The sequence below is a fragment of the Loxodonta africana genome, unplaced genomic scaffold, assembly GCF_030014295.1.
Source record: "Loxodonta africana isolate mLoxAfr1 unplaced genomic scaffold, mLoxAfr1.hap2 scaffold_36, whole genome shotgun sequence".
In the NCBI taxonomy this organism is placed as follows: Eukaryota; Metazoa; Chordata; class Mammalia; order Proboscidea; family Elephantidae; genus Loxodonta; species Loxodonta africana.
The window spans coordinates 164,801-184,652 of NW_026975074.1; the positions used below are offsets into that span (position 1 = coordinate 164,801).

The 19,852-nt window shown below is 41.0% G+C and overlaps 1 long non-coding RNA gene across 5 annotated transcripts in view; it reads right to left on the reverse strand.

The window, feature by feature from the left end:
* Positions 1-715: 715 nt before the first annotated feature.
* LOC135229545 (uncharacterized) overlaps positions 716-19,852 on the reverse strand; it is a 313,625-nt gene continuing 294,488 nt past the window's right edge. For all 5 annotated transcript variants that reach the window (XR_010320228.1, XR_010320227.1, XR_010320231.1 and 2 more), the window contains 2 exons: positions 8,248-8,395; positions 716-1,190 (listed from right to left, as the gene is read on the reverse strand). This is a non-coding gene — a long non-coding RNA (uncharacterized LOC135229545). The remainder of the gene's footprint in view (positions 1,191-8,247; positions 8,396-19,852) is intronic.

The following is a 19,852-nucleotide window of genomic DNA, read 5'->3' on the forward strand; positions in this document are numbered from 1 at the left end:
CACACTCTACCCATGTTTTTCTCTGAATCACTCTTCACTTGACAATTTTTCATGGTTCCTCTAAATCAGCAGACATGGAAGAAGCACTCTTTTTGGTTCTTCTCATTTTTAACTCCCACCACTCTTCTGTCAGTTTGTTGTAGTGTGGTGGCTTGCATGTTGCTGTGATGTTAGAAGCTATGCCACCGGTATTTCAAATACCACCAGGTTCACACATGGTAGACAGCTTTGAGTGGAGCTCTGGATTTAGACAGACTAGGAAAAAGGACCTGGTGATCTATTTCTAAAAAAAACTGGCCAGTGAAATCTTCCAAATAGTACTGGAACACTGTCTGATTGAATGACAGAGGATAACCCCTTAGGTTGGAAGGCACTCAAAATACGAGTGGGGAAGAGCTACCTCCTCAAAGTAGATCCCACTTTAATGACATTTCCTGATGGGGCATAACTCATAATGAGAAGAAACTGATGCAAATATCCTTTAATAATCAGAATGTGGAATGAAGGAAGTATGAATCTAGGGAAATTGGAAGTCATCAAAAATCAAATGGAATGCATAAAGGTCAGTAATCCAAGGCATTAGTTAGCTGAAATAGCTTGGTTTTGGACATTTTAAACTAGACAATGATATGTCCTACTATGCCAGGATTGAGATACTGAAGAGAATGGCATCATATTCATCAATAAAAAGAACATTTCAAGATCTTTTCTGAAGTACAACATTACGAGCAATAGGATAATATCCACAGGCCTACCAGGAAGACCAGTTAATAAGACTATTATTCAAATTTACACACAAATCATGAATGTGAAAGATGAACAAGTTGAAGGTTTTTACCAAGTTATGCAGTTTGAAACTGATCAAATGTGATGCATTGATCAATCATTTAGAATGCGAAGTTGAAAACAAAGCAGACAAATCAGCAGTTGGAAAATAAGGTATTGATGATAGAAATGACAATGAAGCTTACATGATAGAATTTGGCAAGACCAATGACTTATTCATTGCACATACCTTTCATCAGGAACATAAACGGTGACTATACTCATGAACCATTCCAGGCAGAATAGACAGGAATCAAATTTGTGGAAGGTGATGATGGAGAAGGTCAATACCATGAGTCAGAATCAGGCCAGGGGCTGACTGCAGAACAGATGATCAGTTGCTCATATTCACGTTCAAGTTGAAGCTGAAGAAAATTAAAACAGGTCCATGAGTCAAAGTAAGCCCTTGAGTATATCAAACCTGAATTTAGAGAGCATCTCAAGAATAGATTTGATGCACTGCACACTAATGATCGAAGACCAGAGTAGTTGTGGGATGATAGCAAGGACATCATATATGAAAAAAAACAAAAAGTCATTAGAAAGACAGGAAAGAAAGCAAACACCAAAGAGGATGTCACAAGAGACTCTGAATCTTGCTCTTGAATGTACAGTAGCTAAAGAGAATGGAAGGAAAAATAAAGTAAAAGAGCTCAATAGAATACCTGAAAGGGAAGCTGGAGAAGACAAAGTATGATAATATAATGTGAACAGATCTGGAGTTAGAAAACCAAAAGGGAAGAAAACACCTGGCATTTCTCAAGCTGAAAGAACTGAAGGAAATATTCAAGCCTCTAGGTGCAATACTGAAGGATTCTATGGGCAAAATATCGAACAACACAGGAAACATCAAAAGAAGATGGAAGGAATACACAGACTCAATACACCAAAAAGAACTGGTCAACGTTCAACCATATCAGAAGGTAGCATAGGATCAAGAGCTGATGGTACTGAAGGAAGAACTCCAAGCTGCACTGAAGAAAAAAGGCACTGGCAAAAAACACGGCTCCAGGAATTGATGGCGTACCAAATGAGATGTTTCAACACACGGATGCAGTGCTGAAGGCGCTCACTTGTCTATTCCAATATATTTGGAAGACAGCTACCTGACCAAATGACTGAAAGAGATCTATATGTGTGCCCATTCAAAGAGAGGTGGTCCAACACAATGCGGAAATTATCAAGCAATGTCATTAACATCAGACGCAAGAAAAATTTTGCTGAATATAATTTAAAAACAGTTGCAGCAGTGCACAGACAGGGAACTACCAAAAATTCAAGCTGGATTCAGAGGAAGACATGGAACATGGGATATCATTTCTGATGTCTGATGGATCTTGGCTGAAAGTAGAGAATATCAGTAAGATGTTTACCTATTTTTGTTTACTATACAAGCACACTCAACTGTGTGGCTCATGACAAATTATGGATAGCTTAGCAAAGAATGGGAATTCCAGAACACTTAACTGTATTCATGCGGAATATGTACATAGACCAAGAGGCAGTCATTTGAGTAGGGCAAGGGGATACTGTGTGGTTTAAAATCAGAAAGTTATGTGTCATGGTGGTATCCTTTCACCATACTTACTCAATCTGTATGCTGAGCAAATAATCTGAGAAGCTGGTCTGTAAGAAGAACATGGCATTAGTTTTGGAGAAAGATTCACTAACAACCTATGATATGCAGCTGATACGACCTTGCTTGCTGAAAGTAAAGAGGACTTGAAGCAGTTACTGATGAAGAGCAACCACTACACCCTTCAGTATGGATTACACCTCAACATAAAGAAAACAAAAATACTCACAACTGGACCAGTAAGCAACACCATGATAAATAGAGAAAACACTGAAGTCATCAAGCATTTCATTTAACTTGAATCCATAATCAATGCCCACAGAAGCAGCAGTCAAGAATTCAAACAATGTATTTCACTGGGCAAATCTATTGCAAAAGACCTCCTTAAAGTGTTGAGAAAGAAAGATGTCACTTTGAGGACTAAGGTGTGCCTGAGCAAAGCCATGATATTTTCTATCACCTCACATGCTTGAGCAAGTTAGACAATGAATACGGAAAACCAAAGAACTGATTCATTTAAAATATGGTGTTGGCAAAGAATACTGAATATACCATGGACTGCCAGAAGAATAAACAAATCCATCTGGGAAGAAGTACACCAAGAATGCACCTTAGAAGCAAGGATGGCGAGACTTCGTCTCACGTGCCTTGGACATATTTTCAGGAGGGACCTGTCCCAGGAGAGGCTCATCATGCTTGGAGAAGCTGAGGGTCAGAAAAAAAGAGGAAGGTGCTCAACAACATGAACTGACACAATGGCTGCAAGAATGGGCTCAAACATAGCAATGATTGTGAGGATGGTTCAGGATCAGGCAGTGTTTCATTCTGTTTTACACAGGATCGATGGCATCTAACAGCCACAACTAACATATGTATGCGTATATATATGTATGTGTGCGTGTGTGTGTGTATGTATATATATATATACCCATTGCCGTCAAGTCAGTTCCAACTCATAGTGACCTTACAGGACAGAGTAGAACTGCCCCACAGAGTTCCCAAGGAGCGCCTGGTGGATTCGAACTGCTAACCTTTTGGTTAGCAGCTATAGCTATTAACCATTATGCGACTAGGGTTTCCATACACACACACACACACACACATATATATACACACACACTCATATATATGTGTGTGTGTGTGTGTATATATATATATGTTCTCTTCACTAGTTTTGCACCTCTAGAGATCCCAGGCTAAGACATTTGGTACCTACACTGGTTCTAGAGGAACCAAATCTTAAGGATGAGTTTTCTGAATTGATTCTCAAGTCTGGCTAATCTTAAAGGCACTGATGACTGTCTCCAGGAGTAAACAGGCTATTGCTAATCCATGGTGGAGGTGACAATAGAAATACGCAAAATACTACTACCACTGGATCAAATATTTGTGAGAGACAAGGCTCTGCCTGATTATATATTTGATACTTTTCTATAATTTTGTCAGCATAAGAATAATAAGGAAGCTGCTTGGTTGGTCCTGCTTTTGCTAGCCACACTGGTGAATGAAAGAAATGGACTCAAAGCTCAAGCACCACATACAAGATCTGAAAGCTGCCACCTGTGCCCAGAAAGAAAACCATATTTCTTATAGTAACAAGGCTAATGCTGCCAAAAATAAACTCAGATTCTTATCATAAGAGTGACTGAATTAAAGCGCCGGTTGAATATCCGACCTCAAATGGTGTCTGAAGTTAGAGTGAGGGCATTGATTGGGAAGAAATGGGATCCTGAAACTTGGGATGAGGACATATGGGCAGACAGTCAGAAAGCGGGGGACAATGAACCTCCAATTTCTGTTGAATCGCTCTTCCTAACAGAACCAGATCTTTTACTACCATCTGAAGAGATTCTCTAACTTTGCCTGCTAAGGCACCCTTCCCAGTAAAACAATTATCCCTTCCACCTCCATCTGATGAGATTACCCCAGCTGTGCCTGAAGTGTCTTGTTTGAGTTGTCTCCTGGGGTGGTGTCTGGGGCATTGCCTGGGGCATCACCTTAGGCAGATGCCTTATAAGACACGGCTGAACATCCCACTGCCACCACCCATTTTTGCTTCTAGACCTATACCTAGGCTTCAGTCCCAACAAGCCCCCAAAGGTGAACTATAAAGTGTGACCCAGGAGAAGGTATGCTAAACTCCTAAAGAACTGCTTGATTTTTCTAATATATACATACAGAAACCTGGTGAATATGTGTGGGAATGGCTATTCCAGGTGTGGGATAATGGTGCAAGCAACATAAAGGTGGATTAGTCTGAGTTTATTGATATAGGCCCAGGAAGCATAGATTCTTCATTCAGTGTTTCAGCTTGAGAGGTTAGAAAAGGATCTCATAGTTTATTTGGTTGGTTTACTGAAGCATGGATTAAGTGGTGGCCTACAATAAATCAAGTGGAAATGGCAGATCTGCCATTGTATAATGTAGGAGAAGGTAACCAAAGGCTGAGGGAAATTGGAATGTTAGAATGGATTTATTAGGCTGGACCCACAGACCCACACACGGAGTGCCCAGGGGGCTCTCTTTTTACCATAGCGGTGAGGTACAAATTTGGGAAGCAAGCCCCAGCATTACTGAAGACTTCTGTGGTTGCTATTTTATGTAAGTAAGAGTCCACAGTGAGAACTGCCCTAACTGAATTAAGACACCTAACTACAATGCAGTTGACTGGAGCCCATGGTGGTAGCAGCCAAGTGGTGGCACTCAATCAACAAAGACAAGATGGGTGTGGTTACCATAACAGACAGTAGAGTCAAAGCAGTAATCAGAATAGTCTGCTCGCATGGATTTATGGCATTGGCTACTTAGTCATAGTGTCCCTGGGAGTGAAAGAACTGGGAAATGTACATCTCCTGGTACCTAGTGTCTTAGACATCTAACGCTCCTGTAACAGAAATACCACAAACGGATGACTTTAACAAAGAAAATTATTCCCTCACAGTCCAGGAGGCTCTGTAAGTCCAAATTCAGGGTGCCAATTCCAGGGGAAGGCTTTTTTTCTCCGTCACTCCTAGGGGAAGGTCTTTGTCACCAATCTTCCCCTGGACAAGAAGGTTCTCAGCACAGGGATCCTAGGTCCAAAGGATGCACTGCTCCTGACACTTCTTTCTTGGTGGTACTGAGGTCCCCCTGTCTCTCTGCTCTTTTCTCTTTTATATCTCAAAAGAGATGGACTTAAAACACAACTTAATCTTGTAGATTGAGCCCTGCCTCCTTAACATAACTGCTTCAAATCCTCGATCATTAACATCATAGAGGTAGGATTTACAATACATTGGAAAATCACATCAGCTGACAAAATGGTGGATAATCGCACAATACTGGGAAGCATAGCCTAGTCAAGCTGATATATACATTTTGGGAAGACAGAATTTAATCCGTAACACCTAGTATGCAGCTATCGACCTGTTAATGCCTTTTTCTCCATACCTGTTTCGAAGTATCACCAGAAACAGTGTGCCTTCTCTCTGACCTAAGTATATAAGGACCAAATAATATAGAGGAATCTCTGTTACATTTTCTCCATCTTACCGTTATTTGGCCTCATAGGCAGACCCAGTCACTTAATTGCACAGCAGAATGAAGAGATTAAAGCCCCTACATTCTTGCCAGTGGACCAGGAAGGTAGCTGCTCAGACATCAGAGAGCCTCAGAGAGACAGAGAAGAGGCGGCTCAAGAGAGGGATACCATAAAGTTGTTTTTCATACCCCCCCCCATAGTTGCATATGCTTTGCTCTGACCCTAAGAAGTAGATCAATCCTTTGAGAACTGCATTATGGGTTAGAACACCAACAAGGTCCCAGACTGGGTGACACTCCCATAGATTACATCCAAATATCACCGCAAAGTCTTCAAAATCTGAACCGACATCTGAGCCACAGCATACAGAAGGTGGGAAAGAACCTGCAACCTGAACATAACTGGGTCAAGTGATTCCTAAAACAAACAACATCAACATTTTCTGTAAGTCTTGGAATCATAGACAAAAACTTTAAAAAGCTACTTTAACCATGCTCAAAGAAGTAACAGGCACACCTTAGAAAAACAGAAAAATACATAGAAACCATTCACAAATGAAAATTTTAGACAGGAAAAATAGAAAAATAGAGATAAATAATTCACTTGATCAGCTCTACAGCGGAATGCTGTTGACAGACAAAAGGATCAATGAGATGAAAACAGTTCAACTGAAAATATCCAATCTGAAAAAAAAATGAACAGAGCCTCAAAATAATCCAAAAATATCTAACATTTATTTATTGGAATTCCATAAGGTGTAGAGAAAATATGTGGTGTAGAAAAAAGTATCTGAAGAAATACTGGCTCAACACTTTCCCAATTTGTTGAAAGACATAAACTTACAGATTCAAGAAGCTATGCAAACTCCAACAAGTTAAACTCACATAATTTTACGCCCAAATGCCTCACGGTCAATTGTGGAATAACAAGGACCAAGAAAGTATCTTCAAAGTAGCTAGAGAGAAAACAACTCATTTCACACAGGAAAAACAATTGGAATGACTCCGTATTCATCATCAGAAGCCATGGAGGCCAAAAGGCTGTGAAAACAACATTTTTTCAACACCGAAAGAAAAGAAACATTAACCCAGTATTCTATAGGCTGTTATTTCCTTCATGAGTAAAGGAAAAATATTGACATTCTCAGGTGAAGGACGCTTAAGAGAATTCATCGCCACCAGACTTGTTCTAAATGAAACACTAAAGGAAGTTCTTCAGGTGGTAGACTTGGAATTTCAGGAATTATGGAAAGCAACAAAGTCGAAAGTACCTTCTGAAGTTCACCCTTCAGCCAAAGATTAGACAGGTCTATAAAACAAACAATAACACACGTGAAGAAAGTGTTTCTTAGTTCAATCGTGTGTATGAGACCAAAAGTGCAAAACCTGCCCAAAAGCACAGAAAAGAGGGCAGGATGGAACAGGAATCATGGCGGATGGAAACGGGGAACTAGAGCATAGAAGAGAATACTGACACATCATGAATATTGCCACCAATGTCACAAAACAATTGTGCATAAATGGCTGAACAAGAAAGTAATTTGCTCTGTAAAGTTTCAAATAAAACACAATAGAAAATTTTTAAAAAGTGGTAGGTATCTGGGTAAACACATTATGCCAACCCTGCTGTCACTGCACAACATGGCGCAGGACTCCCCTCTTTGGAAAGACTTTCTAGCCTATTGGAAACACTTTGGAATATACTCTTGGTGGCAAATTAGTATTAGAGAATGGGATTAATTTGGAAAATATGAGATGTCTGTACTCATGTCTGGTGAATAAACTGGATAATAACATTTTCAGAGCGAAATGAGATGTTCTAACAGAAAAATAGGCCTGAATTCCCACCTGGGCCATGAGCCTAATCTGAAGGCCTTTCCCAGAGAGGCATTTCAGGCACTTCTAGAACAGCAGGAGCACTGGGGTATGCACGTATCAACCTCCCCCAGGGCCTTCTCTGAGGAGTAAGTACCTGCTTTAATACTAAGCTTAGTGGTTCATAAATAGTCATTCTGCATAAGGTCTTCAGGTTCAAGTCTGTAATCCAGCTGGGATTCTGTGTGTGCTGCATCTCTGCATCAAAAGAACATACTTCTAGAAGCAGAATGCCAGGAGAGAGGCTGTTGGGCAGTTGGGGGTGGAGGGTGCTGTGCAGACAGGGGTGCCCAAGGGAGGCACAATATAGTCATTCTGCAGGAGGTCTAGTCATTCTGCATAAGAATTAGAATGCTTCTGTCAATGCATAATAGTTTACTTGCAGCACATAAACAAAGTGACTGAAGGACAAAGTCAAATAGTAAACCAAGCCACTCCCTGTCAGTCCTTACCTGAGAGGGTCTTCATCAGGACTTCCGGGGATGGAGAAGGAAACAGTAAACGCTGATTTATTTTACCTCTTCCTTCCTCAAGAAACAGGAACTGGTGTTAAGATGTCAGGTGTCAAGCCCCAAACTCCTCTTCTGGTCTGTATTTAAGCTGTATAATAAAACTGGGAATCAGGCAATCAGCCGTGAGCAGACAGACCCAGGAGTATTCCCAGTGCCCCACATCTTTGAGCTCCAATGAGATCCTGTTCTTAGTTACTACATTAGCAGAGGAGCTGAAAGACTGAAATTCCGTGTTTTAAGGCAACTTGGGCTTCAAACAGTCACTTATTGCTAAAGTCGTATTTCTCTGTGTTAATTTATGATCCTTAACTCAAATCCGGAGTTTGGAGCTCATTTTGATAACTCCTCATTAGTCTGCATAGACTAGAGTCTGCTCACAGTCAGGGATGACAATGGAGGAAACAAAGTCCCTAGCCCAGAGGAGGGACTGCTCCCCATATTTGGGGTAATGCCCCTGGGAAGCATCAGCGAGGTGCACTTTGGCCTCTGTGGCTTTGCCTTCTGCTCCTGGAATTGCACCCTGGGGGCCTCTATATGCAGACCCAGAGTCCCTGGGTGACCACAACTCCCGCCCTTCTGGGTCATCGTCCGGACACACATTGTGATATGCTTCCTGCCCTCCTTTCCAGCATAAGCGCTGCGATCACAAGTGGCAGAACCAGTTCTCAGGTCCAGACCCTAGACCTTGCCCTCCTTGGCCTTAGGCTTCCCCTAGTCCTGGTGGAACCTGCAAGCACCCGGCTGGGCGGGCTTGGGCCTGTCTCAAAAGGCTCATGGCGCACGCGGGTTCCGCCTCCTTGGAGTCTGCGGGCTTGCGGTGGGCAGCCCGGCATCTCCTGCCTCCCTCGGGCGCCCTCTCTGAGCAGCGGCTCCCCTCCCCCTACCCCGCCAACCACCCAACAGTCGCACTGCCTGCTTTCTGCTTCTAGAAGCACGTTCTTTTGATGCACACATGCAGCACAAACAGAAGCCCAGCTGGATTACAGACTTGAACCTGAAAAGCACAACTTTAAAACTACTAGATTGGGGGAGGGGGTGTATTGGCAGTGAAAAAAGGAAAAAAAAAATAAGAAAAAGAACAATTACAAAAAAAGTATTAGAAGACTGTATCCTCACATTATGGACTCAAGAAGGCTGCGGATACACAACTGCGTAGATAGCATACTGTTGTCTCTTTCTTTGCAAATAAGTCTTAAATGAGGGAATTTGGTACCGGGAAGAGTTGCAGAGCCTGACTTTGGGGAAATCTGGGATTGATGAATTGGCTTGCATGAGGCTACAAGCCCTGATAATCAATATTTAAAGATGAGATTCGAGCAATCTAGAACATGCATCAGAATTTTTTCTAAGTAAATTAGCACCAGAAGATGCCTTTAACCACTAAATAAAGTGGGTCAGTAGTTCAAGATCTCCCTACAAAGAAAACGGCAGACCTAGATCGTTTCCAGTCAGGTTCCAGCAAACATGCAAGAAACAGTCATTTTAATCTTGTACATAGTCAACAGACATTACAAAACCATGAGATACTCCCCTAACTTGATCCTTAAGGCTAGTTTAAAAATGATAACAAATTAGAGAAGGAAGGTAGAAGAAGAGTTAGAGGACAAGCACACTCAGTAACTGAGATGCAAAACCCTACGTAAGATGCCAGCAAAGGAAATCCAGCAAAGGATAAACCACGTAACATGCCATGATCAAGGCGGTTTATTGTAGGCATATAAATTTGAGTGAACATTAAAGATTTAGTAATTTCATTCACCACATGCATAGGTGAAAGAAGAGAAGACATATGCTCACCTCAAGAGATGGGGGCAAAGCAGGTTGATAAAATGCAATCACACGGAGAGATAAGGACTAGGAGCAAACATGGAACAGAAAAGGAGTTCCCGAACGTGGAAAACTACAACTAGCATGATAGTTCATGGTGACGTGTGGGACATTCTCTTTAAAATTAATAAACAATAAAATAAGGGTGCTTCTATCATTACTTTTATTAAACATTTAACACTGGAAGTGTAAGCTAGTACAAAAAGAGAAAAAGTATAAATGCTATTCATAGATTATAACACTGTCTCCATTGAAAACTGTAGAAAATACTGGAATTAATAATAATCATAAATATAAAATAAATTGAAATTTCAATGCATCACCATCGAGCTGACTCTGTCATAACTCTTAGGTGAAAGCAAAGGACACTGATAGGAAAAGAGCAGGTTCAGGTGGGCTAGACCAAGGAGGGAAGAAAATTATTCTGCACTGGGCTGAACTTATAAGCACGGTTATGTGTGTTAGTTACCTAGTGCCTCCATAACAAAAAATATCACAACTACATGGCTTTAAAGAACAGAAATTTATTTTCTCACAGTTTAGCAGGTAGTCGTTCGAATTCAGGGCATGGCTGTAGTGGGAGGTCCTTCCTTGTCTACCTCAGCTTCTAGTAAAAAAAAAAAAATGCCAGCAATCATTTGTGTTCCTGGCCTTCTAGAAGCATCTGTCTTCTTTGTCTGTCTTCCTTTTCACCTGTTTGTGTCTGGGTGTGTTCTGCTCCTTTTATAACTAAGAAGAGTTACGCTTAGGACCCACCCTACATTGGTATGACCTCATTCACATAATAAAAGCAGGCCCCCTCTTTCCTAACAAGGTCAGATTTACAGGTACAGGGGTTAGGATTTCCACATACATTTTGGAGGGACACAATTCAATCCCTAACAGTCGACTTACCAGATATTCCGGATTGAGAGTACTCGCATGAACAGCTGAGAGTGGTTCCAATTCTTTGCTACATTCGTTGGCTGAAACTTGTCTCAATGGTCATCCATAGGAATGCTGGAGCTTTTTATTGTGTAGGACCTAGCCAACCATTCCTAATCACATCCATTGTGTGGAAAAACACACATTCCCATCACTGAAGCCTTGAGAAATTCATCGATAAGAATGGAATGGTGGTTGGAACCAAGAATTGTTTCATAGCCTAGATAACATGGTGTAGGTGTTAGATATTCACATGGAGATGTCCGGTAATAAAACTTCACCCCACACGGAGATGTCAAGAATAATACCAACAGCTAATGTTCATTGAGTACCTACACTGGTGCCAGGCACTCCTGTGCTTTTTCTTTCATGTTTGCTTTTCATGATGGCCATAGGAGGAATGTATCATTATAATGCATAAACAGGTCAATACAGAGAGTTACGCTGACATTTCAATATATGAGTCTGGACCCAGGAGGAGTTTGAATGGATGGAGGTATAAACCTCACGTCCTTAGCTACAAATAGACAGCAGTGAACTCACTGAGGCATCCTAGAGGGAGGGTGTCAATAGAGAGAGGAGCAGGCACCAAGCCCAAGGGTACTCTGGTATCTAGAAGCCTGCCAGGTGAACAGCAGCCAACAAGCCTCTCTGAAGTCCAGTGTGGTTCCTGGAAGGTTGTCTGTCCTTGCTCTCAGCTGCATTTCCCCAGTGCTCCTCCCACCTGCACTGGGTTGTCCCCTTCATGAGGACAGGGACAGTGTGTCAGTGTGTACCTTTCACCACTGTATCTGCATAACATAGACTATTTCTGGCCCATGGAATATACTGACTGAATGAAAAATAAACAAACGATAAGGACGTAAAATCCTTCGTAGTTGATACCTTGGAATACATTAAGGGGCTTCATGAGTAAGAGGGAGAAAAACTGATCAGGGCTGCTTCTGAGACCATCTCTTAGGCGTAAAGAGTGTTAAACAATAATTAAACAAAGAGATTTAATGGCAGAGATGTATGTTAAAAAGATGTAAGTATAGGTTGAGGATTACTAGAAACATGCACATTTATTATTGCAACTATAGTCAAATCGTTAAAAAACATATACTACATGCAGACAGAATATTATAAAGTAATTTAATGCCCTCATTAAAAAAAAAACAAAAAAAATTTATTGTGAGAAAAGACTAATGTTGAATGAAAATATCAGGATATAATATCCGTGTTAATATACATAACTGTGTGTGCTAATACACACATAAAACCAGTTGCCATTGAGTCAGTTCTGATTCATGATGACACCAGCGTGCCAGAGTAGAACTGTACTCCATAGGGGTTCCAATGGCTGAGTTTTCGGAAGTAGGCTGCCAGATCTCTCTTTCATAGCAATTCTGGGTGGACCTGAACTCCAACTTTCTGTCAGCAGCTCAAGATATTAACCATTTGCATCAACCAGAGACTCTAATACACATACATGCCAATATAAGCAAGAAAATAGACATATCGGAACGTTAATAATTTATTCTATGCATTACGTATGTTTTCTTGTTATTTATTGCATACATTCGCATTGCTTCCAAGTTTTTGAGGAATAGAATGTACTTCTGGAAAAATTCATGAGAGATTTTTAAGTAATGAAATAATCAACAGAAACAGAATGAGTAAATCTGTGGCAAGGCAGCCCAGGAACCCAAGATTACAGTAACACTGGTATAAAAAGCAGAATTGTGGAGTCCTGAAGCTCAGTGGTCCCACGCATGCATCAGGAAAGAGGGAAGAGCAAATAAACAAGGAGAAAATACAGTGAGCCAGAGGAGTGGGAGCCCTCTGTTGTGGGCACAGTTTTCTCATGAAACTTTAGATGGACACAATGGGTGGGATTATCCACCTCCATCATACAAACATTTTTATTACCCTTGATTTTAACGGAACTATGTTATAAAAACAAATGATACAATAAAGTATAATAAAAGAATAAATCTCATCAGTGGACTACTATCATTTTCCCCAGCTACCCAGGAGGGCAGGAGACACACACGGGAAAGAAGATGGAGCAGTGTGAAGAACCATGCTATGTGGGGAGGAGAGTGTTTCTGAGACAGGCCTTAGCTGCTACTACCTAGGGAAGTAGGCAGCCGTGCACAACCAACTGGAAGAAATGGTACATTATTTCTGAGACCTACTCCAGCTCATAACAAATTATGGATAACATGGGGAAGAATGAGATTTCCAGGACACTTAATTGTTCTCATGAGAAACCTGTACATAGAAAAAGAGGCAGTCATCTAAACAGAACAAGGAATACTGCATGGTTTAAAGTCAAGAAAGGTGTGCATCACCGTTGTATCCTTTCACCATACCTATTCGACCTGTATGCTGAGCAAATAATCCGAGAAGCTGGACTGTCTGAAGAAGAATAAGGCGTCAGGATTGGAGGAAGACTCGTTAATAACCTGAGATATGCAGATGATACAATCTCCCTTGCTGAAAGTGAAGAGGCCTTAAAGCATTTACTGCTGAAGATCAAAGACTACAGACTAACAGCCTAAAAACTGGACCAATAAGCAACATCATGATAATGGAGAAAATGTTGACATCATTAAGGGCTTCATTTTACTTGGATCCACAATAAACACCCACGGAAGCAGCAGTCAAGAAATCAAACGACACACTGCATTGGACAAATCTGCTGCCAGAGATCTCTTTAAAGTGTTCAAAAGCACAGATGTCACCTTGAAAACTAACGTGCGCCTGACTCAAGCCATGGTGTTTTCAGTTGCCTCATACGCACACGAAAGGTGGGCAATGAATAAGGAAGACCAAAGAAAAATTGAAGGCACTGAATTACGGTGTTTGCAAAGGATATTGAATATACCACGGACTGCCAAAAGAATGAACAAATCTGTCTTGAAAGAAGTACAGCCAGAATATTCCTTAGAAGCAAGAATGGCGAGGCTTCATTTCACATATTTTGGACACGCTGTCAGGAGAGATCAGTCCCTGGAGAAGAAAGTCATACTTGGTAACAAGTGGCCACAACAATCGGCTCAAACATGACGACGACTGTGAAGGCAATAATAGGTAGTTTAACATACATTTTGACCCATACGAATTAAAATTTAAACAATTATTTCATGCCTTTTTGTAGCGGTTTCAGAATATACAATTAAAATAAATGTAAACAATTAATAGAAAAAATCTCTGAAAATAACATTTAATTTTTTAAAGTCACTGCTCCATACCCCAAATCTAAATGGCTTGATATAAAGCACTGGTCTTTGTGATTCACAAAAAGCAGGTGCCAATTCCTGAACAAGAACTGAAGTGACAGGAGAAACCCCCCGTGCTGTTAGAGCCCTGAGTATGGGCCCTAATCCAATAATCTGTCCTCATTAATTCCTTTTCATTTCATCTCTGTGAAAGGGGAGGGAGAAGGTGAGAGAGGGTTACATGTGCCTGTTCTGTTCTTTAGCATCTAGTTCACTGCCAGGAACAAGTATTCATAAGAGTCTACAAAACATTAAAGTACAAATAAGGAGGAAAACTTCCTCGTATATATATGTGTTAGGTGGCACAAAGAGTTAAGTGCTCAGCTACTAACTGAAAGGTTGGCAGTTTAAATCCACTCAGTTGCCTTGGAAGAAAGGCCTGGCAATCTACCTCCAAATGGTCACAGCTATTGAAAACCGTATGGAGGGCAGTTCTACTCTGAAAACTCACGGGGTCGTCATGAGTGAAAATCTACTCAATGGCAAGTGGATTGGTAATCTATATATGGCATAAGTGTTCGGAAAATTAGTTTCTGAACACATACACGGCATACAGAATACACTGCACATTAGTATTATGTGCCAAAACCCACTGTCATCAAGTCGATTCTAACTCATAGTGACCCCAAAGGACAGAGTAAAACTGCCCCATAGGGTTTCCAAGGCTGTAAGTCTTCACTGAAGCAGACTACCATATCTATCTCCTACAGAGACGCTGGTGGGTTCGAACCACTGACCTTTCAGTTAGCAGCCAAGTTCTTTAACCACAGAGCCACTAGGGCTCACTGCTGTCATGTACAGTGATTACATAAGCAAATTCTGAAACAAACTGCCTGGGTTTAAATCCTAACTCAATTTATCAGGTGGGTGATCTGGGCACGTTACTTTACCTCTCACTGCCTCAGTTTCCCATTTCTAAAATGGGTCTTATTCAAAAGGTGGTCATGCAGGTTAAATAAAACACACAAGGCACTTAGAAAAAGGCCTTACACACAGAATGAACACAATAAATGTTAGCTTTCATAATTATTAAGGGAATACAAACAGCTTAGTTGAAGAAACTTCCATTGAGAAATAGTTGCGTTCCAAAATTCATGTGTAAAGTCATTTACATCAACTGTTAAAGTTTTATGTTTAGATTCAAGTGATTACTGAGGTATGTTATGATCTTGAACAGAGTTCTGGGGACTATACAGGCTGACTCTGCATGCCCTTCCCCACATCCATTCCATCTCCCTTGGAGCCCAGACATCATGTTATCAATTAAACCCCTCCCACACTGGTGGTGTACTGTTTAAGAGCTATGGCTGCTAACCAAAAGGTCATCAGTTCAAATCCACCAGGCACTCCTTGGAAAGTCTATGGCACAGTTCTGCTCTGCCCTATAGGGCCGCTATGAGTTGGAATAGACTCAGTGGCAATGGGTTTTTAATGGGTATGAGTCAACTCTTCAGTGCTTAAAGACATACCAAAAGCAACCACGAACACAAAAGTATAGTAAAAAGTTCTTATTTCAGAATAGCAAAACCTTTTTCTAACACAGTGGTGAATTAGGGTGGACTGTGGATCAAGAGGAGGCCTGGTGGCATAGTGGTTAAGAGCTCAGCTGCTAACCAAAAGGTCAGCAGTTCGAATCCACCAACTAGTCCTTGGAAACTCTATGAGGTAGTTCTACTCTATGCTATAGGGTCTCTATGAGTTCAAATCAACTAGGGTCTCTACGGGTTGGAATCAACTTGATGGTGACAAGTTCGATTTGGTTTGGATTGAATTATGACCCTGAAAAACGTGTGTTTCAACTTGGTTAGGCCATGATTCCCACTATTGTGTAGTTGTCCTCCATTCTGTGATTGTAATTTTACTTTAAGAGGATTAGGGTGGGATTGTAACACCACCCTCACTCAGGTCACCTTTCCCTGGGGTGTGGCCTGCACCACTTTTTATCTCTGCAGAGATAAAAGGAAAGGGAAGCAAGCGGAGAGTTGGGGGCCTCAGACTATCAAGAAAGCAGCACCAGGAGCAGAGCATGTCCTCTGGACCCAGGGTCCCTGCACCTGAGAAGTTCCTTGACCATGGGAAGGCTAAGGACAAGGACCTTCTTCCAGAGCCGAAAGAGAGAGAAAGCTTTCCCTTAGAGCTGATGCCTTGAATGTGGACTATTAGCCTACTTTAATGTGAGGTATTAAATTTCTCTTGGTTAAAGCCATCTACTCATGGTATTTCTGTTATGGCAGCACTAGATGATGAAGACAGTGGGTCAAGGTGGAAGGGGTGGATGAAGAACAAAAAAACAAAAATGGACAACAGGAGAACCATAAGAATTCAGAGAACTGTGAAAATTTAATTCCTGAATATACTTTCTTTCTCCTCCCTATAACTGGAAGGACTTTTCTCATATACAGCATATATAAGTAAATCCTTGCAATATTTAAAACACTTAGATTTTTGTAAAACTCATTCTCTGAAAACTCATGGTGGCCCGATTAATTTGTGGCTTAAAAACAACTCAGAACTAAAAAGAAGCATAAATAAATAAATAAAGGCACTGCTGTCATTTGCGGGTGATATTCTTTTCCTGCTATCCACAACCCACACACTTGGGAGTTAATTTTCCAGCGTCAGTGTTCATAGACCATCCTCTTTCTCTTACCACCACCCCACCACCCTTAATTATTTAGAAAAGGCAGGGCCAGTCAGTGCTCCAAACATCAAGTTTTCTCTCCAAAATGCCAACTCGCACTTGGGGAGCAGGCTACATTCTCAGCTATCAGCACTTCCACTAGCCCCTGCACATAAGGAACATGTCTCCACTGAACTGTTCATTGTAATTAAAAAAAAAAAAAGTAAAAAACTGTTTCTTAAAACCAAAAAAAAAAAAAAAACCAGGCATTTCCCTATTACCCACCCACCCCACTCTCCCACAGCCAGTGCTCCCCTCACCACACACACACTCAAATATTTCCTACCAAGGGTGTGTCCCAAGCACAGGGTCTGGCTCCGCTCTTCTTTTACACCCCTTGGAGGCCTCTGGAGAAACCATACCTTTGGTTGGCAATTCCCTGAACCCTGCCTATTCAAGCTGTCACTTATTCAAAAAGGCAGGTGAGTCTTCAAGTCAGGTTTTTGAAAGGAGTTTAAGAGGAGCCAGGTGATATGCCTACTCACCCTCAAGTTTCTCAAAGGTAATAATTTCTTGAGATGTTTACAATGTCTCAACTATGGGTTAATTAAATCCCTTAGGATGGTGGGCATGGGAAAATCCTCCATCTCAATGCCCCCCATTAAAAAAAAAAAGACGGGGAATCTCCAAAATTACGAATTTAAATTTCTACATACTTGTTTGAACTAAGGAGTAAGTTCCTCATGTGTGTTATTCTTGGTCTGAGCCATGGTGGTGCAGTGGTTAAGAGCTCAGCTGCTAACCAAAAGGTCTGCAGTTTGAATTCATCAGCTGCTCCTTAGAAACCGTATGGGGTAGTTCTACTCAGTCCTATAGGGTTGCTAAGAGACAGAATTCACTGGATGGCAATTGGTTTGTTTGTTTTTCAATCTTTGGCTGAAAGGTGGACTTTGTTATCAATTTATTAAATGAACTGGTAATTTGCTGGACATTTCTCATACACGAACTTTGATGTCTTCAAATCCAGCCAATCAGGTTTAGGAACAGAGAAACTTCTCTACCTTAGCCTCCCTGCCACTCCCACACCGTTTTCATTGATTTCCATGCCCTGTTTAAGTAACATCATTCATCACTTCTCACTGTCTAGGTTATCTGAGCCAATTCATGGCAGTCAATTCCACATGAGCCCTAGGATACCCTCATTTACATACTCTGCCCTGTTGTTCCTTCACCCATGGCTGTCTTCACATCTCCCCTTGAATGTCTACTAGGCATCTCAAACTTAATGTGGTTCAAATAAAATTCTTGGTCCAAGCGTCTTATCTACCTCCCAGTCTTCCTTATCTCAGCAAATGTTCTCACTACCCTCTGGGTTGTTCAGGACAAAAACCTAGAAATCATCCTCGATTTCTCTCCCTTATTCAAATCTTGCATCCAGTCCATTGACACATATTCTGGACTCTTGGCTCTACCTTAACATAAATCCTGACTCTATCCACTTCTCACTACCTCCACCTTACAGCCACCATCATCTCTTGGTTAAAACTGGACTCCATGCCACTGATCTTCCCTCTTACAGTCTACATAACAGCATCATCTCAGTGGCTTCTCATGGCAATTAGGAAAAATTCCCAAACTCTTCCCATGGTCTTTCATGATGCGGGGCTTGCCCACCACACTAACCTCATTTCCTAACAGTCTTCCCTCAGTTCACTCCACACTAGCCATGACTTATTTCCTGAGCTTCCTCAAACATGCCAAAACACTTGGTTATTTAAGGACCTCAGAAAAAACTCTTTCCTTTATCGGCAATATCCTCCCTCCAGAACTTCATACAGCTATTCTCTCCTTTGATATAGGTCAGTTATCTCCTCAAATATCCTGCTCCCATAAGCCTTTACTAACTATTAACCTAAAACAGCTCACCCCACTCATTCCCTCACATGCAACTCTGTCTTATTTTCAAAATATTTAGCTCTCCTTGACATTTTTGTTAATTATTACCTGTAAATGTATTTTTTGTGGTTGAGAATATATGCAGTAAAACGTACACCAACTCAACAGTTTCTACCTGTACAATTTAATGACATCGGTTGCATTCAAGTTGTGCAACCATTCTTACTCTCCTTTTCTGAGTAGACTGCTCCTTAAGGTTCCTATCTAATCTTTTCAGTAGCTGTTGTCAATCTGATGCCATATAGACAGTCCTTAAAAGAGCATATGCTCAAGGTAGACCATTTTTATTCGTTAAGTAGCTAATGTTCTGGAGCCCTCGTGGCACAGTGGTTAAGTGATACGGTAGCCAAGCAAAAGAAGAGCAGTTTGAATCCACCACCTGCACCTTGGAAACTCTATGGGGCAGTGCTATTCTGTCCTACAGGGTCTCTGAGTCGGAATCAACTCAACAGCAACAGTATGGTGTTTCCTTTTTTATACTTCAGTTTTAAGATGATTCAAGGGAATGCTTTTGGTGTAATGTTTAAAGATTATCTCACGGCAATAGTTTCAGGAGTTCATTCACCCTCAATGGCTCCAAAAAGTCTAGGGTTCATGAGAATTTTAAATTCTGTTCTGCATTTTCCCCCTTTTAATCAGGGCTTTGCTATGGACTCTTTGATCAAAATGTTCAGGGACAGTAGCCGGGAACATTCTGGTTCTTCCGGTCTCATGGCATGCTAGACGTTCTTTTAAAAAACATGAGTGGACGCTGGAGGTTATCAAATACTTATTTTATTACACCTATTAATATAACCACATTTATTTTTCCTGTACATATGGCAAATTATACTGATTCATTTTTGAATATTAAACTAACCTTGAATTCTTGGGATAGACCCAACTTGGTCATAATATATTCTTCTTTAGAGTATTGCTGGATTTGTTTTGCCTATTTCTTTTTATATTTTGC